Source organism: Pinus tabuliformis, chromosome 8 (genome assembly GCF_031772625.1).
Source record: "Pinus tabuliformis cultivar Carrire ecotype Pingquan chromosome 8, CPIR1, whole genome shotgun sequence".
NCBI lineage: Eukaryota > Viridiplantae > Streptophyta > Pinopsida > Pinales > Pinaceae > Pinus > Pinus tabuliformis.
The window spans coordinates 1,938,866,492-1,938,885,337 of NC_142294.1; positions in this window are offsets into that span (position 1 = coordinate 1,938,866,492).

Sequence of the window (18,846 nt, forward strand, 5' to 3'; positions counted from 1 at the left end):
GTGCCTATGGCGGTATATAAGCCAAGAACCCCCAATGTAAACAATCATTTTCATTCAATTAATCAATAATATATATATATATATATATATATACATACACACACACACACACACACACACACATATATATATATATATATATATTATTTTATTTTATTTATTTATTTATTTATTTTTTTCTCTGTGTATTAAGAAGTTTTCATTTCATCATCAATAACAAGGTTTCCCGGTGTTAATCGTTGTCATAATAGCATCATCAACATCACCTAGTCATTCACATCATTGTTCATTGTGAACCAAAACTAATGCAAGTAGGTAACATAGGGGACACATCATCGTGGCTATCATCATCATAACATCAAATAGAGAGCATACATATCCTTTACTGCCATCATCATAAATTCAATAGAAACCAAACATAACCATTTATGCTACAATCCTCATAATTTCAATAGGGAACATGCATAACCATTAATGCTACAATCATCATAATATCAATGGAGAACATACATAAACATCACAACCACTAATAATAGAGTCATGTGTCTGGTGTTGAAAATGCAACAAGATGATGGAGCTTAGTGAAAAGAAGTCGCCTTCACTAAGTGGGCCCGCAGGCTATTTTTGGCGAAAAGTCTATTTTTAGACATATGGATCATGGTCTATGAGTTTCAAGATGCTATTTATGGATGATTGGTCATGTTGGTAAAAATAGATGGACCTCTATTTTTAGACATATGGGCGGAGTCTATTTTTAGACTACCAGTCAAAAAATAGAACAGTCGAATATTATTAGCTCTTAATAATATTTGGACTATAAACATTATCTTATCCTCTTGCAGCACTTCAGTTCGAGCTACGGATGTGGCACATGCAACTGCCAGAAGGATATACACTTTTCCTATTGGTTAGTTGAGCTATTGCATGATGGACTTCAGTTAGAACTCAAGTGATTGAGTTTGGTGGAGTTGATTGAGGAGTTGATGGAGTTGTGTTCAGTTTGACTTAGTTGAGCTAGTTGTATTTAGTCTAAGTGCCAAATACACTAGTGATGAGTGATGTGAATTAATTATTAATTAATTCACTAATTATTAACTCATAAATCAACTAAAGAATACATCAGTTAACTCAGTGCATGGAAAGTTCAGTGGAGACAAGTGTTAGAGGTGGGTGAAAGGGTGAGACTACTATCAGTTGTGACTATAGCTGTGCATGAGATTTGCACAATCATTGATTGAGATTGCTAATGAGGATTGCGTAGTACAAGCCAAGGAAGTTCGAACTTGGATCTAATCTATTCTCAACTTGGATTGCACAGTAGAGGCAGGCAAACAGTGGAGGAGATTTGAACCCGTGACTTGTTCAGATCTGAGCTAGTTTGTGTGTAGCAAGTGGAGATAGTACTGAGCACTTGTGAGGAGTATTGTACTATGTATTGTTACATGTTCTCTATCATTATAATATACATATAGTTGGGGGTTTTTAGCTGTATGCTTTCCCCATTACATACTGCGTTGATATGTGTGATTGATGTTTCAATGTGCGCATGCGATTGTTTTTTTAATTCTGTAAATTGATGATCAATGGTAAAGGAGGTTATGTATTATGCATGCATTCCGCAAATAGTGTATAATCAGGATAATCTCTGTGAATAAGTGTTATATTATTCAAATTTCTATATCTAGATCCTCAACTTGAGGTCCTCAAGAATAATGTGTGGGCCTTAGGGCTAACTAAATATTAATGTCATATCACTGTCAGTCGACTAGAGCGGGGCACTACAACTACATCAACTGCCACTGATCCATCCTGCTGCTGTGTATTGTGGGATCCTGTAGCAAGGCAATGATCCATGAGACAAAACATCTCAATGGACCCTACCCAACTTTCTATACTCTTGGGACTATTACTTCACATATCCTGACCTCTCACCTAGAGGTATGGTTGCATGTTCTCCCTTTGCCCACTTGTCTCAAAATTTCCCCGTAGTGGAGGTCTCTACTTGAGTGGATGTATCCACTTGGTCTCCTCTTTGCTTCTCCAATTTTGGTTGCTCCATAACATGTTAAGGCTGCTTCTGAGGCTGCATGTTGAGAGGTAATTCACGCTCCCTCTCAACCACCAAGTCTCTAACATTTTCCTTGCTCCTCAAGGATTTGAATGCATCTTGTACCTCAAGTGCAAATAGGTTCTTAACTCCCACACCGATTTGTTTCACTTGTCCTATGGCGATGTGTCTAAGGAAAACCTTTCATTTGCTAAAAATCACATCGTAGCCATGATCTTTCAATACCGCAACGGAAACATGATTATTCTTTAGTCCTGGAACATACATCATATCTGTGATTTTGAGAGGGGAGCCAAACTCCCTCTGAAAGGTAATTGTATCGATGTCGGTCACACTATACCTCCCATCATCTCCAAATGCTATGTTCTGCTTGAGGTCTTTCTCCTCCAAGTCACTAAAGAGATATATATTCCCTATCATATGGAACGAGGCACCGTTGCTAAGATACCACATGCTTGCCATTACAGTGCTTGCCATTCATGCAATGAGAGTGAAATAAAGTTTGAATTGTGAAGCTAGAGCTTCACCTGTTGCTGTTATTGCATGCTCCTTGTTGCTTGCTATCTTCTATGGGAATTTCATGGCATAGTGCCCGAACTCGTGACAATGAACACACTTCATGTTCGACAAGTTCTTATTTCCGCCCTCCTTGCCTTGGGACTTATTTCCCTTGGCTTTCTTTTCTTTGCTTTCTAATGAAAATTTATCTTCCACTTCTTTGGATGAGGTCCCATCTCTCATGTTCTGTCAAATCTCTTATTGTACCAATTCAGACCACAACCACTCCCACTCTGGTAGATTCTCTCTCCCATTAACTGATTCATGGTAGTTGTGCCTGCTCTTGGTAAGTCCTAGAAGTGGTAGGATCACCAGATCATCTTCTCCAACAGTAATCCTGATACTTCCAAGCTCATCCCGACATTGGGTGAACTTGGTCAAGTACTTCGGAATTGAGTCGCCCTTCTCCATCTTGATCTTTCTGAGTTTGTCCTTCAGTGCCAGCTTCCTGTGGTCATTTTTATTTTGAAACAGGTTCGTCAATGCCTTCCACATTGCAAATGGAGTTTCCTTCCAGTGGATATTTGAGACAACATGATCTTGAACTCCTTCTAGGATAATCTTTCTCACCTTTGCCACACACTTTCTCCATTAAACTAGATCTTTAGCATCAAATGTTGGAGGCTTTGGAATATCATGATCTATGAATTCCCTCAGCTAATTGACTTCTAACACTGCCTCCATCCTATCCTTCCAAGCTATGTAATTTCAGCTACCCTCCAAGGCATACTCAAGTCTCAAACTGTAGAATGACATACTGTTGACTCTAAAGTATGAACCTGCAAATTCGATTTCACCTACACAACAAACTCAAATTCTCCTCTTCTATAATGTCTTCAACTCTGATACCATGTAGATTTTTACTTGTAGATTCAAACTGCTTATGTAATATGGTAGAACAAAAGACTTGAATCTACTCTACTCATCAGCGGAAACAAAATTGATCGATGAAAACACTAAGCAGAAAAGGAAGAATTTCAATCGCACATAAAACAATATTTTTCTGGGGAAATCAACTGCTCAAACCCTGACTATCTATATTGCATTAACTAGAAGATCGGAGAAGAAAATACAATGCTTGTTCAACCCAAACAATTCGTGCATAAGTACAATCTATCTCTCTACTTCACAAACCAACTCAAGCAAATACTTAGCCAATTTTGTTGCATGCCAAGCCCCTACTTCCTTGTGAAATTCCTCAGAGAATTAGCCCATATTTAATTGGGAAATTCTCTCTCCATAACTTTGCAATACATCCATAGGCATTCTACTGCTTGCATGCACCATTTGTACAACTCGAAAAATTATACAACTGATAGTACATTGTCCTTGAACTCTAATCTTAACTGGGTCTTCCTCTGAACTGACATGCATGAGTTATTTTTGAGTGAGTTATCAGTTATCTAATTGATCACTACATGTGAATTAAATCCAATTTAATTCACTTGACCACTCACAAGTTCCTCCAACAGTTAGAACTATTTTAACTAAATTTAACTCAGTTAAACTGAATTAAATAAGAACAACTCAATAAGAACTCAACCTAGGCCCCTAAAATTTAGGGATCACTCTACATGACTCTAGAAAGATGTTATGCTCTTGACCTGTGAGAAATTCCAGAATACTAGAAATGCGAAGGAATATAGGCCAGAACACAGAATAAAATGAGAAAAACAGCAAGTTTTTTATTATTCAAAAATAGATTCAATGTTCACTTGGCTCTTCGAGGGGGCAACCTCCAGCAGAGTAGAGCTCGATTACAATAAGACTTGATGATATTTCCTTTACTAACTAAGACTATTTATAGCTAAATGACATCCAAAACCCTAACTACTAGTGGTCCCTTGCATAACACATGTTAACCACTTTATTTATTAACTATGGCCCGTTTACAACTAACTGTGGTCCCTTTTCTCTAATGTGGGTCAACCACTTACAATTATTAATGCAGGCTTTATTTACTCTCTAACTAACTATGACTATGACTCGACCCATTGGGCTTATTAGGGTTGGACTCTAACATCCCCTCCCCCATCAAAAGTAGCCTTGTCCTCAAGGTTGAAGTTGTGGAAACTATTGAAGAATAATGGTTGGTTCCCAGGTTGCATCTTCTGGAGAGGTGTCTTTCGAATTGATGAGGACTTCCTTGATCATGTGACCATGGAGATGTTTTTGACAGGTATCGAGGGTCTATTTTGGTTGGAGCCAGAGTGATCCTTCCTCATCCAATTCGGGTACTTTGACTGGTTTGAATTCTGTTATTGTTCCCCACCACTTTCTTGAGGCATGATACATGGAAGACTGGATGGATTTTTGAAGTTGGTGGCAAGGCTAGTTTGTAGGCGACTACTCTAACGCGCTAAAGTATCTGATAAGGTCCATAGAATTTTGGTGCTAGTTTCTTGAAGCCCTTTTCTTTGAGATATGATTGCTTATATGGTTGCAATCACAGGAATACTCTATCCCCTTCTTGAAATGTGCACTCGGAACGATGTTGGCCTGCCTGTTGCTTCATTCATTTTTGAGCTTGATGTAGATTATCTTTGAGATGAGTTATCATGGTGGCACGATTCTGTAGGAGTTGATCAACTTCCTACACCTTAGAATATCCAAGGATATAAAAAATAGGTGAAGGTGGGAGTTGGCCATACACTGCCTCGTATGGAGTCATCTTGGTGGCTTCATGATAGTTAGTATTATACCACCATTCAACTAAAGGTAGCCATTGTACCCATTGATGTTTCTTTTTTGAAGTGAAGCACGTTAGATATGTCTCCAAACATTTGTTGACTGCTTCAGTTTGATAATCGGTTTGGGGATGATAGGCAGTACTTAGTTGGAGTTGCGTGCCTTGTAGCTTGAAAAGTTCTTCCCAAAATTTGTCGGTGAAAGTGGGGTCGTGATCAAACACAATGGAAGTCAGCATGCCATGCAGTTTGAAATCTGGTCCATGAAAGATTGAGCCACCAAAGTGGGGGTAAATGGGTGGGGTAGAGCGCAAAAATGAGCATATTTATAAATTTTGTCCACAACCACCATGATGGCGAATTTTTTGCCCGAATTTGGGAGACCATTGATGAAATCCATGGAAAAATCCTTCCAGACAAAGGCAGGGAGTGGCGATGGTTGTAAGGTTCCCGGTAACTTGACTATTTCTCCTTTGTTATGTTGACACACATCACATTCAGCTACAAAAGTAAGAATGTCATTTTTCATGCCAGTCCAAAAGAAAGAACGACGAGTGCGAGCATAAGTCTTCTGAAAGTTTGAATTCCCTATAGTTGGAGATGAGTGCAACTCTTCCAAAATTCAAGTTTTGAGGGTGGATGTCGGTGATATAACTACTCGATCCTTGTAGTGAATAATATCAGCCTTCCAAGAGTAGTCGGCTGAGGAATTAGGATCTTCTCTTAAGCTATTAATAAGTTGGGAGAGAGACGGGTGTGCGAACCATTCCTTGTGTTCCTCTTCAATCCAATCTGCTATGGGAAGAGAGATTGATAGTAGGCTACTTTCATCCTCAAATTAGTGCAATAAAGCATCAGCTACTACATTGTCACGCCCTTTCTTTTAAATCATCTCATAATCATATCCCATCATTTTGGCCAGCCATTTATTTTATTGTGATGATGATAGATGTTTCTCCAAAAAATATTTTAGGCTTTGATGGTCCGTACGGATTTGGAAACCTCGCCCCAACATGTATGTTCGCCAAGTGTCCACTGCATGTAAGATGGCCATCATTTCTTACTCATAGGTAGATTTACCCAGATGTTTTCCACTCAGTTGTTGGTTGGTGAAGGCCAAGGGATGACCTTCCTATTTAATGTTTAAGTTCATCCAATTGGGTGGCCGAGGGTGTGAATGTTTATGATTTCCATGGAAGTGAATGTGATGGCTAGATTCTCCTTCGAGGTGTTCATCAACACTATGCTCCTCCTGATGATACCTCTACATAATATTGGTGAGTTGTGAAAGCGTTGAGGTAATTTGGTCCATATTTCCCTGGAACTCATCCAACCTTTTTTCAAGGCTCTCGATCTTCTCATAGTTCATGACTTGAGATTTGGTACCTACCATACACAAACCCTGGTCAATTACTTAAGAGTAGTCTTCTTGGAAAGAGGGAGAGCTAAGGAATATATTGGCGGGCATCACTTGAAGTCACTTCGGAAAAATTTGGGGCCGCTAGAAAATTGAGGCTAACAAGCGAATGGTACCACTGCGATCAATACTACAATGGCTAAGTTTTACTCCCCGTTGATCAATACTGCAATGGTCAAATTCCATAAAACTTGATCCTACCCAATGTCCTGCGAAAATAGGGCCCAGATTGTAGTAGCAGCAAGCCTCATTGCACAAAGAGTCTGATCGGCACTGTGAAACCCCAACTACTGAATTTGAATTGCACGCCAGCGACAGAACCCCAACTACTGGATCTAATCTAGAAGATAAGGTAGTGGGCAATCTTCAAATAGAAGAGGGAACTATGGTCACAGAGGAGTGTCAAGTGCTATAGATCATAATATACATAGGGGTCCAACAATAGTACTTGGCCCAATATTTCAGGGCGCTAACTAAGGAGGATCGACCTTACCCTTAGCAGTACTACCCAACTACCCTATCATATGAGCGAGTAATCTCCTTGAGTTTTGTTCTCAGTGTACTGTAGCAACAAGACGGCCGATAGCTTATGTAAGGCTAAGTTTCAGGTGAGCCTAGAGGGCTTCTGATATACCCAAGGGTATGTGGAAGTGTAGTCCATGCGCAATTATGTCTAATGCACTACTACTCGAAGGGGTACCCACAGGGGTTACAAGGAATTCCAACAAGTGTGACCACCTCTTGTAGTTCCTACGTGCATGCCTCCCCAAATCCACAAGTTTATATGCTCAACGACATATCCCATGGTTTAAAGACTTTGACACACATCTCTAGCCTAAAAAAAATTCTGTGAAAATTGGATGTACAACCGGCCCTAGAAAGTGCTATGATGACACTTGTTATGCTCTTGACCTACAAGAAATTCCAGAATACTAGAAATGCGAAGGAATATAGCCCAGAACACAGAATAAAATGAGAAAAACAACAAGTTTTTTATTATTCAAAGATAGATTCAATGTTCACTTGGCTCTTCGAGGGGGCAACCTCTAGCAGAGTAGAGCTCGATTACAATAAGACTTGATGATATTTCCTCTACTAACTAAGACTATTTATAGCTAAATGACATCCAAAACCCTAACTACTAGTGGTCCCTTGCATAACGCGAGTTAACCACTTTATTTATTAACTATGGCCCCTTTACAACTAACTGTGGTCCCTTTTATCTAATGTGGGTCAACCACTTACAATTATTAATGTGAGCTTTATTTACTCTCTAACTAACTATGACTATGACTCGGCCAATTGGGCTTATTACATAAATAAAGGGGTTAGGGTTGGACCCTAACAATAGATTTCCAACTCGAATTCACTGAGCCAACTAAGTCAACTTAACTTAGTTAACTGCTACAAACTGCTATGAGAATAGAATTACAATTAAATTCCTGATTTAATTCAAGGACAAATTAAATTAGAATTTCTAGATGTTATTTTTAACATTTCTTGTTGCTATTTTCAACACAATGACCATCGTTATGTGGTGCCCATGGGAGACATATGTAAATGATATTTTTTGTGTTCTATTTGAATGAAGTTATGAATCTTAATTGAAATTTACTATGAAAAAGATGGCCCAACGATATGAACTGTTTATTAGCTAAAAAAAAAATTCATAAATTCCAACCTATTATTTATACCAAGAAAAAGACATGAAAAAGATAGGGATAAATGTCTTGAATCTGGTTGTTTTGAGGATGCTTATTGCAAGTTTGTTCCATTATATTTTAGTGATTTTGAATTGTGATGTGAATAATGTTATATATCTTAAAATATGTAAGTTGGTACAACAAACATCCATACTTTACTATATTCTATTTGGTATTTAGAGAGATTTGCTTGTGGCTTTGGGTCCTTGTATACAATTTTTTTTATCATGTCAGGTGGCATCTCTTCAGAAGTGTCTCATTGCCTTTGGATGTTGGATTATTGTATTATTTGCTGATATTTTTCTTAAAAGTGAGTAGAATGCTCATAAGACATATACTAATCTAAGTCGAAGAGGTGTTTGGTTTTTGTACACCACACTCTATTCTTAACGACAATCCATACATTAAAACAAGAATAGGGGAACAAGGAGAACTTTGAAAAGGTATTCTATTACACAAAAAAGGGAAAAATGTGGCTTCATGTTACAGTATTTACACCTAACATGGAAAACTTTGAAAAGGTTCCCTATTTCACAGGTGAGCAACGTGGTTTGATTGAATCGAGACTTCACATGGTCAATCAATTGGGCATTCCTCCTGGTGAAGATGAGATCATCACACTAGCAAGGCATAACATAGTCAAAGGAGGTTTAAGGATCATCACATTGAAAGTTTGAGTTACAAAGAAAGATATGATTATTGAAGTTTAATTTAAAGATTTGGTTCAATTTTAACAAACTCCTTTCTAGATTTTACATAAAATTAATTAAAAAATTTCAAAAAAACAAAAACACAAAAAACAAATTTAGTAAATGTCTCATAACCTAAACCATGCCTTAAAATTAAATTATTCTTATTATTCTTGTTTATTTGTTTTAAATATGATTTTTAATCTTTGTCTCATGAATACTCATTCATCCTTGTTAGAACATAAGCCTTGAACTTAACTTGACAAAGAACATAATTTTTTAATTCATTCCACAAAAGTGTCTATGTTTATGAGATGGATATTTCATAGTCACATCATCTATAGATCAACATTAGGGCAAGCTTTCACATTGAAGAAGGAATAACCCATGCTAGAGGATTGAAGAAGGGAGGGTGATACTTGAGGGTTGAGTGTAACTTCCAGTGGTTATTCTTTATGTGAATGCCATTTTTCATTACAATTTACTAGAGTTTTCATTTTTATATGATGTTGGAGAGATTTTGCAATAACAAGATAGCAAAATGAAAAAGTGGAAGATCTAAAATAGAAGGTTGTAGTAACATAATCTCGTGTAATAAATCCTAGCATAAACATGAAACACTAAGAAGTTGACAATATGAAAATATGGAGTGCACTTTAAGGTTATTTTAATCAGAAATCTACAGGTACTATGAGCTTTTTCAAGCAATGTAAATTTGTATTAATGGAAATAACCAACATCTTCTTACACAATTTCAGAAGAAGAAAAACAAATAATGACTTACAGTAGAAAATAAATACATATAATTTTTAAAAGGCAATTGAAATCATCCAAATACTTTATTAAATCTCCAAGAAAATGTTGATACATTACACCAGTATTTCTCTTTGAAGCCAAAATTCGGAACCCCAAAAATGGTTCCTCTATGTCTTTTTAAAGAAACATTACATTGAGGACAATTACAAAAATTGTTAACTATGAAGAACTGATTTCAAACTACTTTCAAAACTATCTTTAGTTCTACTTAGTCCTTATGAGGACTCAAAAATTAAACTTAGAAATTAAAGTGTTTTGACTTGAAATTACAAAATATAATATCTTTTTCCAAAATAAATTGTATGCTTTGTCTTCATTGGATCACTTGGGATCATTGTGCAGGCTCGCTTGGGGAAGCTCCAGGTTCCACTCCTTTTGTTGGTGATATTAAATCTAGGCATTTATTCCACACTACCAAGTTAGGATTTGGACACTTGATCAATCTATCATAGGCCATCTTGAAATTTGTTATTCTACTATAGGTTGGATTTTCAATGAAGAGAGTCTTAACTAACCATAATAATTGAAAATATCTCTGCAAGTGATTCACAATTGTTGACCCTTTTAAAATTGTTGTTTTTTATGGGAAGCATTGATTTTAATTTTTGCTTCCACTAATAAAGTTTCATAGGTCTCCAATGGAAGAATATTTCCTTTTTGGTCCAAACATGAAGGTAATCTTGCTCAGAATCTCTTGTCAATATTTGAATTGAAGGCTAACATTGATTCCTTTATCTCTCCCAATCTAGTTTCTACATTTTTCCTGTAGATATTCTTTTGTACCATCTTATTTATTTATAAAAAAATGGAGGTTTTTTCTTGAATATCCATTGCTCTCAACTCTGGAGAAGACTTAGCATTCAAAAAATCAATCACCTTTTTCCATTTGTGCACTTTGTTGTGACTTGCTGTTATTTGAACAAATAACCATTTCTAGATCCCTTACCATTATTTTCTCTTCCGTCATAACCAACAAATGATCCCAAATTATCTTTATCTGTTGGATGATATCATTCCAAATAATTTATCTTGCTTGAATAAGAGACATGTTACCTTTTAATTTTTCTTTTAATTCCTTAATTTCATCATAGGTTGTTAGATAATTTTTATGGTGTTGTGATGCATTTTATTTAGCCATGTTCAATTGTCTCTCCTTATTCTTAAATTTCTCTTTAGTATCATCCAAATTCTTTTGTATTTTCTTTAACTCATCCTCTGAAATCTTTAATTCAGTCATCACCCTAGTGATCTTATCAGTAGGGTCCTCAGAGTCTAGTTGCACTAAAATTGTGCAAACATGTGCATCTATCTTCTGTTATAGTCATGCATTGAGTTCCTTCAGAGTTGTCACCTCCTTATTTCTTTCTAGAAATTCATGAGTTATAAGTTCTTTCTCCTTTTCAATTTGAGCTACTTCTGGAGCATTGAAACCCAATTTCAATGGAAGGATTTTCTCTGAAATCGTAAGCTTTTATTCCTCCTTTCTGCATCTTTTGCCTCTTGCTTCCTTGAGAACTTTTGTTATGAAACCAGCTCACAAAAAGATAGAAAAGATAGATCAACGCCTTAGAATTCAGCCTCTTCGAGGGGGCAACCTCCTTTACATTACACAAATGAATGATTCCTTGATGATTCAAATGACAAAACCTCCTTTCTATATATAGGAGTCTAAGGAGTCACAATATAACCCAGCCGACCTATCAATATTAATATAAAGCCACAAAAATAACAGTAGAGGGATTCTATGGGGCGCAGTAATAACAATATGGGGGCAATAGGGGCACAACAATATTAATAAGGGATACAACTACAATAGTAATGGGGTAATCACTAGTATTATAGGGACCTAACATGCCCCTCTCCTTCAAAAAAGTGTTGTCCTCAGCGCTTGAGTAGTTCTGGATGCTTCTGTATAAAATTCTCATCCTCCCATGTGGAATCTTCAACAGATAAGTTCTTCCACTTGATGAGATACTCCGAAATTGATCGATTTCGTAGCTGTCGAGTTCTTGTTTCTATGACTGCTTCTGGTTCCAACATAATCTTTCCTTCCTCGTCAAGTTCTAGCAATATTGTTTGAACTGGGAGCTTGTCGCCTATAACCTTCTTTAAACATGAAACATGGAAAATTGGGTGCACTCGAGAAGTTGCAGGAAGCTCCAATTTGTATGCCATCGTACTAATCTTTTGCAACACCTTGTATGGACCATAATACTTTGGTGATAATTTATTATCCTTCTTAGCTTGCTTTAGGGACATTTTTTATATGGTTGTAGCCGTAGGAATACCCAATCACCTACATCAAAACTTCTTTCACTACGATGTTGATCTTCCTGTTGTTTCATTCTATTCTGTGCCAACACAAGGTTATCCTTTAAGAGTTGGAGGACTTTTTGTTGATGCTTGATGTGCTTTTCCACTGCTTGAACCTTAGAATTTTCTCTTAAATATGATGTGATGGATGGTGGCTGATATCCATAAAGTGCCATAAATGGGGTCATTTTTGTTGTTGTATGGAAGGAAGTGTTATACCACCATTCAGCCAGAGGCAACCATTTGACCCATCATGTCTTTTTATCAGATACAAAGAAACGAAGATATCCTTCCAAACATTTGTTTACTATCTCAGTTTTCCCATCAGATTGAGGATGATAAAATGAGCTATGAGCTAATTGAATACCAAGACAGGAAAATAATTCTGTCCAAAAATTTCCAGTGAAAATGGGATATCTGTCACTTACAATAATCTTTGGGTTTCCGTGTAGCTTTTGAATTGTTTCCATAAATGCAGTAGAAACTGTACTGGCTTTAAATGGATGTGATAATGCACAAAAGTGTGCATACTTGGTAAGTCTGTCAACTACCACCATGATGACACTCTTTCCCTCAGACTTGGGTAAACCTGTGATAAAATCCATTGAAACCTCCTCCCAACGTTGGCTTGGAATGGATAAAGGTTGTAATAGACCCACGGTCCTAATTGTTTCAACTTTATTTTGTTGGCAAACCAAACATTCTGCCACAAACTTTTGAATATCTGATTTAAGGCCATCCCAAAAAAATTCCTTCTTAACCCTGTGGTAAGTTTTTAAAAATCCTGAGTGCCCTCCTAAGGGAGAAGTGTGCAATTCCATAAGAATCTTTTGTTTGATTTGGGAATTCTTACAAACGTATAAGCGATCTTTGTATCATAACGAATCATTTTGCCAGCTAAATGTATCAGATGTATTGGAATCTTGTTGTAACTTTTGAATAAGTGCCCACACTTCTTCATCATTCTTCCATTCCTCCCTTGCTTCGTTTATCTAATCTGGTTGGATAATAGAAATGGCACACAACAATGCTTCCACATCCTCATCCTTTCTTGAGAGTGCATCTGCCACCACATTTTGCTTCCCTTTTTTGTAGATGATTTCAAAGTCATAACCCAACATCTTTATGACCCACTTTTGTTTCTCTTCAAATGATAATCTTTGTTCTAAAAAGTATTTAAGGCTATCATGATCCGTTTTTACCTTGAAGTGTCTTCCCATTAGGTAGGGTCACCATTTCTTAAGTGCATGTATTATTGCCAACATTTCTTTCTCATAAATAGCTTTGTGTAAAAACTTTCCCTTGATTGGACAACTTTCAAAAGCAATGGGTCTTTCATCTTGCATTAAAACAACATCAATTCCATTTCCTGAAGCATCACATTCCACAATAAAGGTTTTTGTGAATTCCAGTGTAGCTAAGACTGGTGCTTGGCACAGTGCCTCTTTAAGATGTTCGAAGGCCTTTCTTGCTTCTGGAGTCCATGAAAATGCATCTTTCTTCAATAATGTTGTTAGAGGTGCTGCTATTCTCCCATAATTCTTAACAAAATTGTGATAATACCCTGTCAACTCCAGAAATCCTCGCAGATGCTTTATGGATGTGGGGATTTTCCATTCCTTAATGGCTTTAATTTTGCTAGGGTCTACCGTAACTCGTTCATGAGATACAATATGACCCAGATATTCCACCTCTTGTACTCCAAAGAAACATTTGGATCTTTTGGCATATAATTGTTTCTCCTCCAATAGTTGTAGTACCCTGTCAACGTGTTCAACATGATCCTTCCACGACTTGCTGTAGATTAGTATATCATCAAAAAATACTAACACAAACTTTCTAAGGAAGGGTTTGAAAATGGAATTCATCAAACCTTGAAATGTAGAAGGTGCATTGGTAAGGCCAAAAGGCATGACCAAAAATTCATAATGACCCTCATGAGTTCTAAATGTTGTTTTCAGAATGTCTTCAGTCTTCATTCTGATTTGATGATATCCTGAATGAAGATCCAACTTGGTGAAGTAAATTGATCCATGCAATTCATCCAGTAATTCATCAATGACAGGAATGGGAAACTTATCTTTAATAGTGAGCTTGTTGAGCTCCCTATAATCCGGACACATGCGCCATGATCCATCCTTCTTGTGCACCAATACTACTGGAGCAGAGAAAGAACTTTGACTAGGTTGAATTATACCAGCCTCTAGCATTTCTGCAACCATACATTTAATTTCACTCTTTTGGGCATAGGGATATCTTTACGGCCTGATGTTTGGAGGAACACTTCCTGGAATCAGATGAATAGCATGATCATGATCATGAATAGGTGGGAGACCTTTGGGAGTCTCAAATACCTTGGAATGATTGTTCAAGACTTTTTGGAGATCTGGAGAAATAAATGATTTCGATGTGGAAACATCTAGTGAACATAATTGTGCAATTACACCTATTTGTTCCTTTTTTAGAAGCTTTGTCATACAATTAGAGCTGATTATCTTTCTCTATTTCCCTGCAATACCCCTTAATTCAACTTCCTTTCCTTCCGCATAAAATTTCATGAAAAGTTCTTGAAAATTAAAATCTATTGTACCCAAGATTGTAGCCATTAGACTCCTAGTACAACATCAGCACCTCCCATTGGAATGGGAAGCATTGGGCTAGTCAATACATATTCTCCCATGGATAGCTTGATATTATGGCACTTTCCAGAGCAATTTATTGTTCCTCCATTTGCAACCATCACTTGACACTCTGGTGCTGGATATAGGAAGCAATTCAATTCTTTTGCTACCTTACAATGAATAAAATTGTGGGTACTTCCTGAATCAATCAACACTATTACCTTTTTCTTCTTGATTTGTCCTTCTATCTTGATGGTTTGCGGAGTGGTAATTCCAGCCAATGCATTACAAGATATGGTCGAATTCATTTCTTCTTTATCTAGACTTTGTTCCTAGTGTATATCCTCTTCTTTTGACCTTTCTTGCTCCTTTTCTTCTTCCTCTTCGCAATCTATGTAGAATAATTTCTTCTCAGCACACTTATGACCTTTAGTGTAGTTGCTATCACAACTGTAACAAAGCCCTTTTGCTCTTTTTTCTTCCAATTTTTGTGGTGTCAACCTTATAGGTTGTGGAAGACTAGGGGCAACAACACTTCCATCTTTATAGTTGTGAGTGGTATGCTTCCTGGTTGCCATAATTTTGCTTTCCATTTTTCTTGCTAACCTGAATTCCTTCTCTAATGAATCAGGTTCCCAAAGGTGAACATCATGTTGGATATTATCCTTTAAAGTCCCTATGAACACATCAATCCTATGCTCCTCTGGAATATTTTTTACCCTTATGTTCAATTTTTGGAACTCCTCAATGTGCTCCATTATTGAACCCTATTGTTTGAGACTTATCAATTGGCTAAAAAAAGTGTTGCTTTTTGTATCCTCATAATGTGTTGTCAATTCTTCCGTAAAAATTGCCCAAGTGATAATTTGTTTACGAGAGCAAAGCCATTGATACCATACAAACTGATTTGGTTCCAAATATAAAGTTGCAATACGTACCTTTTGTGTGTTTTGCACATTATTGAGATCGAAAAATTGCTCCATCTGTAATATCCATGTCACGGGATCCTTGCCATCAAACTTCCTCATATCGATTTTTGGAATATGGTGGGTCTTCGATCCAACATTAGAGTCTATGAAATCATGATTGTCATTTCTTTTGTTCGCATCATGAGTTTCCTTTACTACCCTTTCATCATTAGTAAGTATTTCTTGTAGAAAATTTGTCAAATTTGCCTTCAAAGATATCTTCAAATCGTCAATCTTAGCTTCCACGCCCTTTATCTTAGATTCCATGCCATTTATCTTAGCTTCTGTTAGCTTTTGTGAGAGTGAAATTTGTTGCACTTGATCTTGTAATTTTGATATATCATGTAGCATTTCTTCCTCTTCTTCATGAGTCATGCTAGAGCTTTCAGGTTGCTTACTAGGTGTTTGCATTTTCTTTCCTCGGGGCATTAGTTACCGATAATAATTCTCTACTACGCCCTTTGAATTCCTTCAAAATAGTTTTTCAAACCAACCTTAAGCAAAAATGTAAAAAAAATCTACACACCTTTTTTCACTTTGTAGGAGCTCGATATTGCCTCTGATATATCTCTGTAATTTCAGGTCATCTAGTTCTGAAATTGCAATTGCAGTATCCCTCTGTGTCCTCTTTCCAATGCAACTAGTCTGATCCCAATTGGATTCTCCAAAGAAGAGTTATGCCAAATCTCCCACAGTGACCTTATTATAGACTAGTTTAGTAGAGCGAACTTGTACGACGTGCCACGTGTCCCTGTTTCAACCTTTGGCTCTGAAAAATACATACAAGAAACTACAGTCTGTCCTCTTTTTGTACCTTCTTACGAATTTTCAATTTGATGCACAGAGAGAAAGTTATGACGATTTTTCCCGAGTCACCTGTTTGGAATGTAATTCAGGAGTCTGCAAAAAGACCAGATTCCTTAGATCATATCTCCGCAACTGTAGCGCGAAAATCTCTAAAATTTGGACCCGAGCTTTAGTGCGATCTTGTCTCAAATGGGTTTTTTGTTTTAGCTTCTAAAACGTCGCAGAAAAAAAGTTATAGCGAAAATTCCACGATGACCTGTTTGGAGCAACGAAACCCTAGAATCCAAATCTTTGATACCAAATGTTATGAAACCAGCTCACAAAAAGATAGAAAAGATAGATCAACGCCTTAGAATTCAACCTCTTCAAGGGGGAAACCTCCTTTACATTACACAAATGAATGATTCCTTGATGATTCAAATGACAAAACCTCCTTTCTATATATAGGAGTCTAAGGAGCCACAATATAACCCAGTCGACCTATCAATAATAATATAAAGCCACAAAAATAACAATAGAGGGATTCTATGGGGCACAGTAATAACAATATGGGGGCAATAGGGGCACAACAATATTAATAAGGGATACAACTACAATAGTAATGGGGTAATCACTAGTATTATAGGGACCTAACAACTTTCTCTTTCTAAGTCCACAATGTCTTGTCCTCTTTTTAACCCCTTTTAAGAAGGACGAGGAGTTTCAACTTTCATACTACTTGAAATTTGGATTGCACCTCCATTTTCCAATTTCTCCCAATCAGGTTTTGGTTCATGGGCATAAGGAGCATAAGCATTTCCTATTCTCCTTTTAGAAATGATCTAATGAGGATCATAAGACCACTTCTCTCCTAGCTGGAAATTCATACTCTGTAACAATTTTTCTACCTCCTCATATGCTTGCCTGTTATTGACAATGAAAGGCCCAACAGTCCTGGGTAATTTGAACAAATATCCTTTCTTGGCTGGGACAAAATGCACTTGATCAACATTTAGGCTCTGCCTAATGAATTCCAATGCAAATATTCTCATAGGCATAAACACCAACAATCTATATGGAGGAATCTTTGTACCATATAATATAATCTTTGTGTAATCCTCAATGGAAACCAATCTCCAACCTTTAAATATCTACTCATTTGCAACAAAGACTGAGCTTTTGGCAAAATTCTAGGAGGGGCAACATTGTTAACAATTTTGTAAACAATTGACATGAAGGAAGAAAGGAAATAGGAGAAACCTTGATTATTTGGTTGAGCTTTGACAACATCAGTCCAATTCACAATTGTTTGTTTATTCTTATTGGGATCTGAAACATTCAATCCTAGGTCCATAAATTTCTCAACATGTACATATAGAAAAAGATATACTAGGAGAGAGGGAAATTTGAAACATCTAGTTATGTTGAAGTTAAGGAGCTGAGAATTGATGGTTTGCTCCCAAAATGCAGGAATATCTAGCACCACATTTCACTGCATCATCAAATGAAATAATCCTATGGCTTGACCATCTATCATTGATGCATTATCCCTTCCAAGAATCCTCATGATTACTTGCAAAATGGGTCCAACACATTCAACAAAGCAAGAAACGGGGAACAAAGCAGAATCTGAAAGTAAAACAGTGTTTGGAAGCAAAATGGAATTATACAATTTCCTAAAATCCTCTATTGACAAGTTCTGAAAAGTCGACAGAAGGGTTTCATCAGAAAATGGAAGATATTGATCAAACTATGGAAAGGTTAGGGCTTGATGGATTAGTAATGAAGAAACTTGGAAAATATTTTCCCCTAGGGAATTCATGACGAAACATCGTTGAGGGTACAAAGAGGAGGTTAACCAAGTGATAAATTTTGGAAATTGATAAGTTTGAGGGACAATTGCAAAGAACAAACCAAACTTGACCATTCTATCATAAACTTTTGACTTATTTTGGTTAGCTAGGACATTTTGGTGAAATTCCATTAAGTTCACAGGGCAAAATGAATAAAAAATGTCATGTTCAGTATCCATGAGGGGAATATGAGTGGCAGAGCCTGAAAGGGTAACTTTCTTTGACATTTTAAACCTCTCTTCGAAAATTGACAGAGTGGAAAATGTGTTTAAATACCTAGTATACTTGGAGTGTTGAGCCAGAAGCTTTGCGTTGTTGGAGAGGATTATTGTCGCCAAGAGAACACAGTGAAAATGAGTAAATTGGG